The sequence below is a fragment of the Eptatretus burgeri genome, chromosome 2 (genome assembly GCF_056783735.1).
Source record: "Eptatretus burgeri isolate ZD-2024b chromosome 2, Ebu_testis_v1, whole genome shotgun sequence".
Lineage (NCBI taxonomy): Eukaryota > Metazoa > Chordata > Myxini > Myxiniformes > Myxinidae > Eptatretus > Eptatretus burgeri.
Window position 1 is genome coordinate 92,026,187 of NC_140962.1, and position 10,718 is coordinate 92,036,904.

Genomic DNA, 10,718 nt, shown 5'->3' on the forward strand with positions numbered 1-10,718 from the left:
CCGGGTCGCTTCATTTCGGTGTTCCTCGGCGTTTACGGCCCGGAAGCTGCCGTCTTTTCCCAGCTGTTTCAGAGCTTGCAGGAACTGATCGATTGTCTCCCCGGCTGCTTGCTTGCGTGTGTTGAGAAGATGCCGTATATATACCTCATTCTTGCGCTTCACGTAGAGCGCCTGCAGCACGTCGATCGCTGCTTCGTAGGTGTCACACTCCGAGAAGAGCCTGTATACGCTGGGCGAGACATGATTCACAAGGGCGGCCAATTTGTCAGCTCCCTCTTCGATGATGGTCAGATAGTGTGAGAAGGAACGGAACCAATGCGACCATTTCATTTCTGAGTCAGTCGCGTTTGGGTCTGCGTCGAACCTCTCTGGTTTGTAGATCTTGTCCATCGTTGGTTGAGAGAGCCGAGAAAACCAAATGGAATAAATTGAAATGAAAACGAGAGAAGAACCTTCAGAGTGTAGGCTTTATTCCATTTGATTGAAGCCGCTTCTACGGGCACACCAAGGAATACAGCGCAGCAAGGAGTACATAAGCAGTAAGGTATACACGCGCAACTAATCACCGCAAAATAAATCAGTATAAGCACGGAGTCCGATATACTCTCAATTCCCACCATTCAACGAACACCAAGTGAGCCGCCACCATAAACGACAATGCCCCTGGGACAATCACCCCCGACCGAGCCGAACCTCAGCTTTATCTCTTCCGTGCTCGAGCCGTGCAACATGTGATCACACGTCACGACCTTCAATCCACCACACCTTCATACCTTGCCTAAAAAATCCAACTGTTACAGCGTTTCTTCTCTCCATTCTCTGAATTCCCCTTAATTGCATCGATCAAGAAATGTGTGAAATCGCATAACTGACCTAAAACTTTAAAAAAACAACCCCAGTTTGCTATGAATGTTCGCTTTCCATCAACCATTCTTTTTTTTCCAACTTCAGTGCCAACTCACCCCTCTCACCCCTCACTCTCAAAGCAACCATCGCACTCTTCTCCCTCCAAGCCTCCCTCTCACCTCTCTCAAAAACTCCCCCTTCACCTTTCTCCCACCATTCATCCCCCTCACTCATCCATCCCAAAGTTTCCCCCCTCCCATCCACAAAGCTGCCCCCTCCCATCCACAAAGCTGCCTCCTTCCACTGCCCTCTCACCTCTATCTCTTCACTCCACCTCCTCAAATCCTCAAATACTTTCTTCCCTCTCTCTTGTCCCCCCTCTCCCCCAGCACCACAGAGCCTTTTCTCCTCCTCATTCGGCCCCTCCCCGAGCTATTCTGCAATCCCCCACACTCTTTCAACAACACTCCTTACCTCCCCTCGTCCCTTGTCCTACCCTCCCCTCCCCCTCATACCTTGTCCTACTCTCCCTCTCCCCCCACCCCCTGCACCCAAAGCCTCCTCCCATACCTCTTCATTAAAAGTATGGACCTCAAATATCCGGGGCCTTCGCTCAAACCTTTCAGATCTTTCCATACAGGTTGCCACTGACAAACCAGACATAATCTGCCTAACAGAAACTTTCCTCCCCCAAGACATGTCTGACTCCCAAGTATCTCTCCCTGGTTACTCCCTCCTCCAGTTTGACATACCTGAGCCTTGCCCTGGTGGAGGAGTTGCTCTCTTCATCAAAGAATCTATTCCTCACTCTCCATGCACTGCCCTCACTCCCCCACACCCCCCAGGAATACCTCTGGCTACGGCTTCCCCTCAACTCCCACCTCATGTTTATATGTGTACTGTACCGTCCACCTAACAGTGATGACTCCATCTGCACCTCACTATCTGAAAACATGGATCAACTTCTATCTTCTCATCCAAACTCTCTCTTCCTCATATGTAGTGACTTCAATTGTCATCATGCCAGTTTGTTAGCTGTGGATACCTCTCTCACTTGCCATGGCACCTCAGCAAAAGTTTTCTGTGACTCATTGGGACTGACTCAATCGGTCAACTTCCCGACCCGGATCTCAACCAATGGTACTCCATCTCTTCTGGATCTGATTTGACAAATTTCCCTGACAATATCTGCTGCTCTTCCTCTGCTCCAATCGGTTCTTCTGACCACGAACTTGTCAAAGTGGACATCTCTCTGGCTGTTATCAGAGAACCACCTCACCGCCGTCGAGTCTGGCATTTCACTCATGCCGACTGGCAGGGTCTCAAAGCAGCCCTCAAACTTATAGACTGGTCTCCTATCTCTACTTTCTCCAACATCAACTCTTCCTGGGAATTCTTTCAAAGAAACTTGCTCTCCCTCATGCACAGATTTATCCCCTCTCGTCTTCAGTTATCCTACCCTTCCTCCCGCCCTTGGTTCACTGAAGCTTGTGGTGAGGCAGTTGTCCTGAAACAACTTTTCTTTGCCTCATGGAAAGCAAACCCAACTGAGGGCAATCTCAGTTCCTTCCATAAAGCTCGGAACAAGTGTGCATCTATCCTCAGGAGAGCCAGAAAAACAACATCTTTCTCATCTCAAGTCTGAACTCTCAAACCTCTCTCCCTCTTCAAAATCCTGGTAGCATCTAATCAAATCTGTTTCTGGTGTATGTTTCCCCTCCATCCCCTCCCTTACTTCAAATGGCAGCACTGCTGATACCGCACGTGATAAAGCTGAATGCCTAAACTCGGTGTTTGCAGCAAATTCTTGTGTCCAAAACCCATCACTTTCTCTACCCACCTTACCCAGTCACACCCAACTGTCCCTAGATTCTGTGTCCTTTTCTCCTGACAAGGTGGAGAGCTTGCTGTCAAACCTCAACTCAGATTCTGCAACCGGTCCAGACGGCATCAGCCCACGTGTCCTCAAAGCCTGCTCTTCTGCTCTTGCTCACCCTCTCTCTGTTCTATTCACCCTCTCATTTGCTCAAGGCCATCTGTCATCTGCTTGGAAATCAGCAAACATCACTGCCCTGCACAAAAAAGGTGCAAAAACAGATCCCTGCAACTACAGACCAATCAGTCTTCTCCCAATCATCAGCAAGGTTTTTGGAATCCATCATCGCTTCAGACATTAAATCCTTCCTCTTCTCCAATGGCTTGATTTCTGATCATCAATTTGGTTTCAGACCAGATCACTCTACCCTGGATATGTTGCTTCTGCTCTCCCATCAATGGATGGAAGCCCTCAATGCCAGACAGGAAATCCGAGCCGTATCCCGGGACATATCACGTGGTTTTGACACAGTCTGGCACCCTGCCCTGCTCACCAAACTCTCTTCCTATGGTATCCAAGGCCATCTCCACTCATGGCTCACAGACTTCCTCTCCTGTCGCAGTCAACGTGTGGCCCTAAATGGAGTTCTTTCATCCCCTCTTCCTGTCCAGGCTGGAGTTCCTCAAGGTAGCGTTCTGGGCCCTGTTCTTTTTCTGGTTTTCATCAATGATCTCTCCGACTCTCTGGAAAATCCTCTATATCTCTTTGCTGATGACTCCACCCTCTGCCGTACCATCGGTCATCCCTCAGACCGGCAAGCAGCAGCTTCTTCGCTCAATGCTGATCTGGATAAAATCACAAACTGGTCCAACACGTGGAACATGTCTTTCAATTCAGACAAATCTCACACTCTCACTATGTCTCTCTGAAAGGACAGTTTAGAGCCCCCCCCCATCCACTTTCTCAACAATCCTCTGGAAGAAGTCCTTTCTTTCAAGCTTCTGGGTCTCACTATCTGCTATGACCTTTCCTGGGAAAGCCACATTTCAAACCTCGCCTCCAAAGCCAGTCGCCGACTGGGAATCCTCTGCCGTGAAAGGTCCTTCCTTGGCCCACCTGAGCTTCTGACCACTTACAAAGCTTTTGTCCGCAGTCTGATGCAGTACTGCTCTCCCCTCTGGGCTGGTGCTCCTGCCTCCCACCTTTCTCGGCTTCACGCTGAAGACACCAAGGCATTTCGGATCATTGGCATCTCCCGCAATGAGGCTGAGTCTTTGGGCCTCTCACTCAATCACCGCAGGTTGGTCGGTGGTCTTTCTGTCTTCTACCGTCTCCTCTCCAGCTTCGCCCCCCTGCTGTCTCTGTGATTTGTCCTCACCACATTTCCGCAGGGCGCTCAAGGTCCGCCAACAACCCCCTTCTTGTAAAACTACCAAAATCACGAATCTCTGCTCACCTTCACTCTTTCATTCCTCTTTTTTTCCCGCCTTTGGAATAAACTCCCTCACTCTATTCATTCCCATTCTTCCCTCCAGGCCTTCAAAACAGCTGTTCACCACCACCTCTTATCACCCCCCATCCAAATCCTCGATCTTTTCTACCCCCGATAATCCACCCAAGCCCACCTCCTTCAAATTCCCTGCTTTCCTTCCTGAAAGTCCCTGTAATGTCCATTTTGTTTACCCCATGTACCCTGCCCATCCCTCTTCCTTCCACAGATCTCCAAATGTCTCTGTTCCCCACTATTTTGTCCTTCCCACTCCCTCCCCTCCTGTGTCATGCCCCCCTTGATGTGCGTTGTGTGTTAGGTCTCATACGAGCCTCGACAAGGTATACAAAAAAATAAAAGTGTGACTGACACTTTTTAGATCCGAAGGCCACGACTCTAACCATTAAGCAAACACCAGGCATTCCATGGATATTCTGTACATTTATGTATTCACAGAGCGAGCCGCTTCTTTTTCTTTGATTAAGAGTTGCTTATTGTTTATTATCCAATCATGCTGTCTGACATATGGAGCTTCTTATGAACGTTCGCCACTTTTGGTGGTCTTGGGCCCACATTCCAATTTAATTCCAGGTGACCTTTCCTTTAATTTCCTTCTCGACGGGATGTCGTCAGGTTTCCCTTGGCTGTCCAACCCTTATTTTCCCTTCAGGTGCCCGGCATATTGCTCTTTTCTTTGTATCCCAATTAAGAGTTGATTAATTCCCACCTCATCTTTCAATTAATTTCCATCTTGTCGTTAATTTCTGTTGGCCATTCATTCGCACCTCATCTTTTCAGACCGTCAGGGGTGATCACAAGTGTTAACCATGGCTAACAGTCAATCTTGGACAAGTCACCACTTCGTCTCAAGGTGTGGACATTTCCAATGAGCAGCAATGGGAATCGAATCCACACCATTAAGGTGATGACACCACAGGGATTCTCACTCCCCCCCCCCCCTCGGCAAGCCACAGATGGAGGGGATAATTTTCGGTACTTTCAAACTGCAGTGGAAAACATTGAATTATCATTCAAAGAAAATGCATTAAAAGCAACCTGGGATTATTACAATTAGTTTGGAATTGTTGTGCTCCAATTTGGTTGAAATATGTCAACTAAAACCACCATATGCTGTGCTATGATAGTCGTCACCTGAGAATCACCAAATTTAATCACAGAATCTGCACCTGAGACTCGAAGTATTTATTAATGTTGCATATCGTGAGAATATTGGGTGAAATATGGTTTTTGGCCCTGTCTCCACTTTGCATTGCAATATAATTTCAATGTAAGGTGGAGAACAATAACTTGAGCGTAGGAGGATCATGTCGAGATGTTTAGTGATTAATTAAAATACAGGTAGCTAAATTATGTTTTAAATTCAGCTTGACAGTTGCGTATTTATTTTGTGACTTTAATTCAAAATGTCATGCTGTTATAAGTGGCATTACAAAGTTTTTTTTTTTAATGTTTTTTTAGGGCACTAATTTTTTTTTATGAACACACCAAAGATTGAATTAACTTAAAGGATGAATAAAAGTCAAAATAGACATAAACAGACACATTTGAAGTACATTACCATAAAACAGACTAAAAAGAAAATCACAAAGCTTTTTGTTCTGCTCTCTTCAAGTGAAATTCGCACAAAGTGAATGAGGTAAGGAAGAAGAACAGTCTCATAGACACCTATAAACAAAGTCAATTCCGATTGGACGTTCTCTACTGAGGTATCATTACCTCCCAACGGTCTAGGCGGGAGGAGCCTGTTCAGTGTTCAGCTCTCCAATTGGAGATTGCAGAGTCTGAGACGGGGCCACGAAGGCTGTTACAGAATCCTCTTCATCAACATCTGCGATCGTGAGATGAGTTCGTGTTCCTCTTCTTCTTTGCACAAATAAGCAAAGCGAGTGCACAAACTCTTTATGGCGACATAACATGGGGTCCGTGGAATCGATAAATGTCACTTCCAGTAATGACAGAATCAAACAGCATGTCCCTTTGTCCATAAGGAAAAACATTGTTGGTACGCGAATACAGCCGGTACATGCTTGTAGGAAGGTCCTATCATCAATCCCAACGTCGTGTGTATCTGCTATTGGACAGCATGTGATTGAAAATGCAAACTGTGCTGAACAGTATCATGTGGATGCATTCAAGATATTGAGTAGAGGACGAAATATAACGCATCTCCGAATACTAGAAGGGACATTTTTCTATTTCAAAGGTGGCAAAATGCATACCAGCTTACTAGAAACGGTATTCTATCAGTGGCACAGCTGCACAGCTGTGCTCCCAGAAAATGATGCAGCTAAGCAGCCATAGGCTGCATATGAATAAATAAATAAATAATTCCTTCCCCGTCTTCAAGACAGATGTTCACCACCATCTCAGATAATCCCCCATCCAAAACCCTGGTCTTTTCTACCCCTGTTTACCCTCCCCAAACCCACTTCTTTCCAAATTTGCAGTTTTTCCTTCCTGAGAGTTTGCCGTTGTATCCATCTTGTTCAGCCCCCATGTCCTCCCCTAGCCCTCAGTGCTAGCCCCGAGCCCCACATCCGTTATTTGTCCAAGTCTCCCTCTGTTTGTGATCTGAGCTAACAAGTTGGATCTCTAAGTTTTGAACAAAATTCAGGGCTGGATCATTTGAGCTAGGATGTGAATTATAAGCCGCGTCTCGCGTAGCGAACGCTGGCTCTAAGAGCGCTCCGCGTTCTTCTTCTTCTTGTTCTTCTTCTGGTGAAGACAAAACCTTTAGGACTCGGCTCTTTTATATACAGGATCCGGATCTCCTTAAATACTAAACACCTGTACACATCCTCGCATTGAGGGTGCCTTTTGAGAGCGTCTGTCATGAACTTTTAAATATATTCTGACATTTGCTTTAAAGTTTCTAAAAGTTCACGTTACTATTTAAAGATTATTCCATTTAATGTGTTGTAATTTCGTAAATACATGATTTTCTCGTCATGAACGAGGAGCCTCCATGATGGGTCTCGCTATTGGCTCCATCAAGGCACGTGACGAAATATCGGAAGTTGTTATTTATAGATTTATTTTTTATTATTAGCCGAGTCGCGTTGTGAACGCTGGCTCTAAGAGAGCTCCGCATTGTTGTTCTTCTTCTTCTGGTGAAGACAAAACCTTTATGACACGGCTCTTGGACACATTTGTCCTTGTTGTATACAGAAACATGCTGATGGGCAGATGATCTGCTTGGATCAGCGTCAGAATCCAGCAAGCTGTCAGTTACAATATGAGTTCCCCCAAAAGGAACTTCAATGCAGGAGGAGGCCATTTAATCAGTCCATCAAACTTGCACAGTGGTTGCCAAACTTTGAGTGTTTGTCCTTGCTCATCCTTTCTAAATGCTGAATGTCTAAATGTTGAGTGTCAAACAAGGAAGTAGCACATACTCGAATAATTAAGAATCAAAAATACTAAGGTGAGGGATCAAACTCTAATGTAATTATATTTTTTCATATTCCTGGACATTTATATGTCCTGGGAATATGAAAAGAATATAATTAAATTAGAGTTTGATCCCTAACCTTGGTTTTTTTATTCTTAAATATATATATATATATATATATATATATATATATATATATATATATATATATATATATATATATATATATATATATGAGAGTTTATTTAAGGCGAGTAATAACTCTTTTATTTGTGAAGTGGTGTATTTGATCCATGTTACTTTTTGCTATGATTCGGGATCAAACCACTGATCAAAGCACCCAAACCACCGACCTCTCAGACTCAGGGCGGGTGCTCTAATCCTTCGTCACCAAGTCAGTTCTACTCACACCACCCATTGTGTGAAACCCAGATCTGGAATCACTAGTCGAATCCCCAGATTTCCCACTGTGGTCCACATGAACGTGTTGGGAAGCCCAATTGGATAGCAGGTACCAGCCCACACAGATCACTCATGACACGTGCTTTTGTCACTCTTCCCACCACCAGAATGGTCACCTGTGGTATGGTATCAAAGTTGCTTGTGAGGCACAGACTCGACCAATGGAGATCGTGGATAATTAATGAGGGATTCTTGCAAATGTGATCAATTCTGTATCCATCTTATCCAGCTCCATGCATCCTGTCCTGTCCCCTTATTCCTCCCACGACCCATTGTTTGTGTTTCTTTCTATCTTGACCTTCAACTCTGCTGTTGGTGTTTCCTCCTCCTCTCTCTCTACTGTTCCTTTTTGTTCCATTACGCCTTGATCCATTCAGTGTGCTAGGTCTTCGAGAGCCTCAATTATGTGGACAAAAAAAATCTACACCATAATACTCCCCTCCAGTGTTTCTGTCCATTCAGGGTGGGGCTTAACCCATTTATGGAGAGGCTTCAAAATCAAATTGCCGCCATTTTTTGTTCCGTGTTGGTGTGAGGCCTCATAAGCCTCTTTTGCAAGGCTTGTGCTTTCTGACTCTCTCACAGTTTTATCTCAACTCTAATTTGATATCTGATTTCATTTTTCATGGTCGCTAAGGTGGTTTAAAACTCGGTTGCAAAAAACGGGAAGAACATCGCACAAATATTGGCATTTTTAGACAAAAATGCATTTGAAGTGAAATTAAGGCCTGCATTGCAAAGTTTATTCAGACTCTTTCACAGCTTTATTTTAACTATAATTCGATATCTGATTTCATTTTTCAGACTTTCTAAGTCTCGGTTGCAACAAAAGGTGAGAAAACTGGACGAATATTGGTGTTTTTAGAGAAAAATACGTTCTAACAGCCGTTGTGAATGTATCTTGTTGGATGTGATGTGGGGGTGGGTGGTGGGGGCGGAGGAGAACAAGTCACATTTTACATTCCGTGGAATTACACATTGCAAACTGTATTTTAAATGTGCACCAACAAGTACTTACATATTATGTGTCGGAAATAAATTGTGTACCTTACATAATTTCGAGAAGCTGAAATTGGGACGGAAGTTCAACTTTCAGCATGACAACGACCCGAAGCACAAAGCCAAAGCTACAATGAGGTGGCTAAGGAACAAAAAGATAAATGTCATTGAGTGGCCCAGTCAGAACCCCGACCTAAATCAAATCGAAAATCTGTGGCATGACTTGAAGATTGCTGTCTATAAACACTCCCACGCAACTTGATTGAGCTTGAACAGTTTTGTACAGAAGAATGGGCAAATATTGCCCAATCAAGGTGTGCAAAGTTGATTGAGACCCATCCCAACAGACTCACAGCTGTAATTGCTGTCAAAGGTTTTTCCACTGAGTACTAACTCAGGGGGATGGACACTTATCCAACCAAGATATTCTAGTTTTGTATTTTTAATTAATTTTCTAAAATTTGTAGAATTTGTTTTTCACTTGGAAGTTGTGGATTACGATGTGTAAAGAAAGGTGGAAAAAAGTCTGATTTAATGCAATTTAATTCCAGGCTATAAGACAACAAAAGGTGAAAATATTGAAAGGGGATGTCGACTTTCTATAAGCCCTGTATACAGCTTTTGTGAGTAGCTCTGACTATGGAGCACACATACCGTTTATCTAATCGACCCTCCAATGTCAGTGTCATCCTTCCGTCCTCCCAACCCACCTGCATCCGCGTTACACGTCAAGCATGATCATTTGCAGACTTGTACAGGGGTAGGGCAAAGTCCAATCGTTTGCAATTCATGTGTAAGCAGGTGTCTCAGTTGGTGACTTGCAACCCATCGCTTGAAAATCACATGGGTGAAGGAGATTCCATTTAACCTCGGCAGAAGATCACGATGGTCAGTGAATACGTGTGGATGCAATGTGATTTTTACCCGGTGTTCAAAATGTCAAATTCAATTTTTTTTGCAAACTCACATCCACATTATTGAGAGTAAGAACTCGAACAAACCCAATTCGCTTGTCTCTGCAATTAGCTTTCCTGCTTTTGACCTGATTCGAAATGATGAAATAAAGTTTCATCCAATGTCACTATTTACTCAAGGAAATGTGTTTCTTTTCCTTTGGAAATGTGTTAGAATCGGGAGTGAAAGTTTATTGTTATATTTCAATTTGACTTTGGTTTTGTATTTAGTTGATGGTGTAACCATTTGACAGATGTGCTTATCATCATCAATTTGAGATTTCAGTTTGAAAGTGAGCAGATATCAGTCTGCAATATCGTAACACATCACACAATGCTGTTCAATACACAACGAAGCATTTTTTTAATAGTTGCCTTTTGTAGCCAAACATGACCGTTCACTTATGACATGAGGACACCTGGGTATGTGAATTTGTTTACAGTGTCGGAGCTGCCACCCATATAGCAACCACATTTTGAGGTTAAATAGAGTAACTTGGTGTCAATGGATATCCCAGAGGGGCCAGATAATTTGCTACATGCTTTTATTAGCCCCCGTTGGACTTGGTCCAAAACGGGCACTTATGGATTTGGTCTCAATTTTCGTGTCCGTGCGTGTGTGCGTGTGCGTCTGCAACCATCTCTCGGACATATGTAGACTGATTTTATGCGTACTTGGCACAAAGACAACACATGATGGTATACATATTATGCACGTCATGTTTTTTTCGACATCAGATC

The 10,718-nt window shown here is 44.1% G+C and overlaps 1 long non-coding RNA gene across 1 annotated transcript in view; it reads left to right on the forward strand.

Moving 5' to 3' along the window:
* LOC147032564 (uncharacterized) overlaps positions 1-10,050 on the forward strand; it is a 56,006-nt gene extending 45,956 nt beyond the window's left edge. Inside the window, exon 3 of the long non-coding RNA XR_015055234.1 lies at positions 9,826-10,050. This is a non-coding gene — a long non-coding RNA (uncharacterized LOC147032564). The remainder of the gene's footprint in view (positions 1-9,825) is intronic.
* Positions 10,051-10,718: the final 668 nt, after the last annotated feature.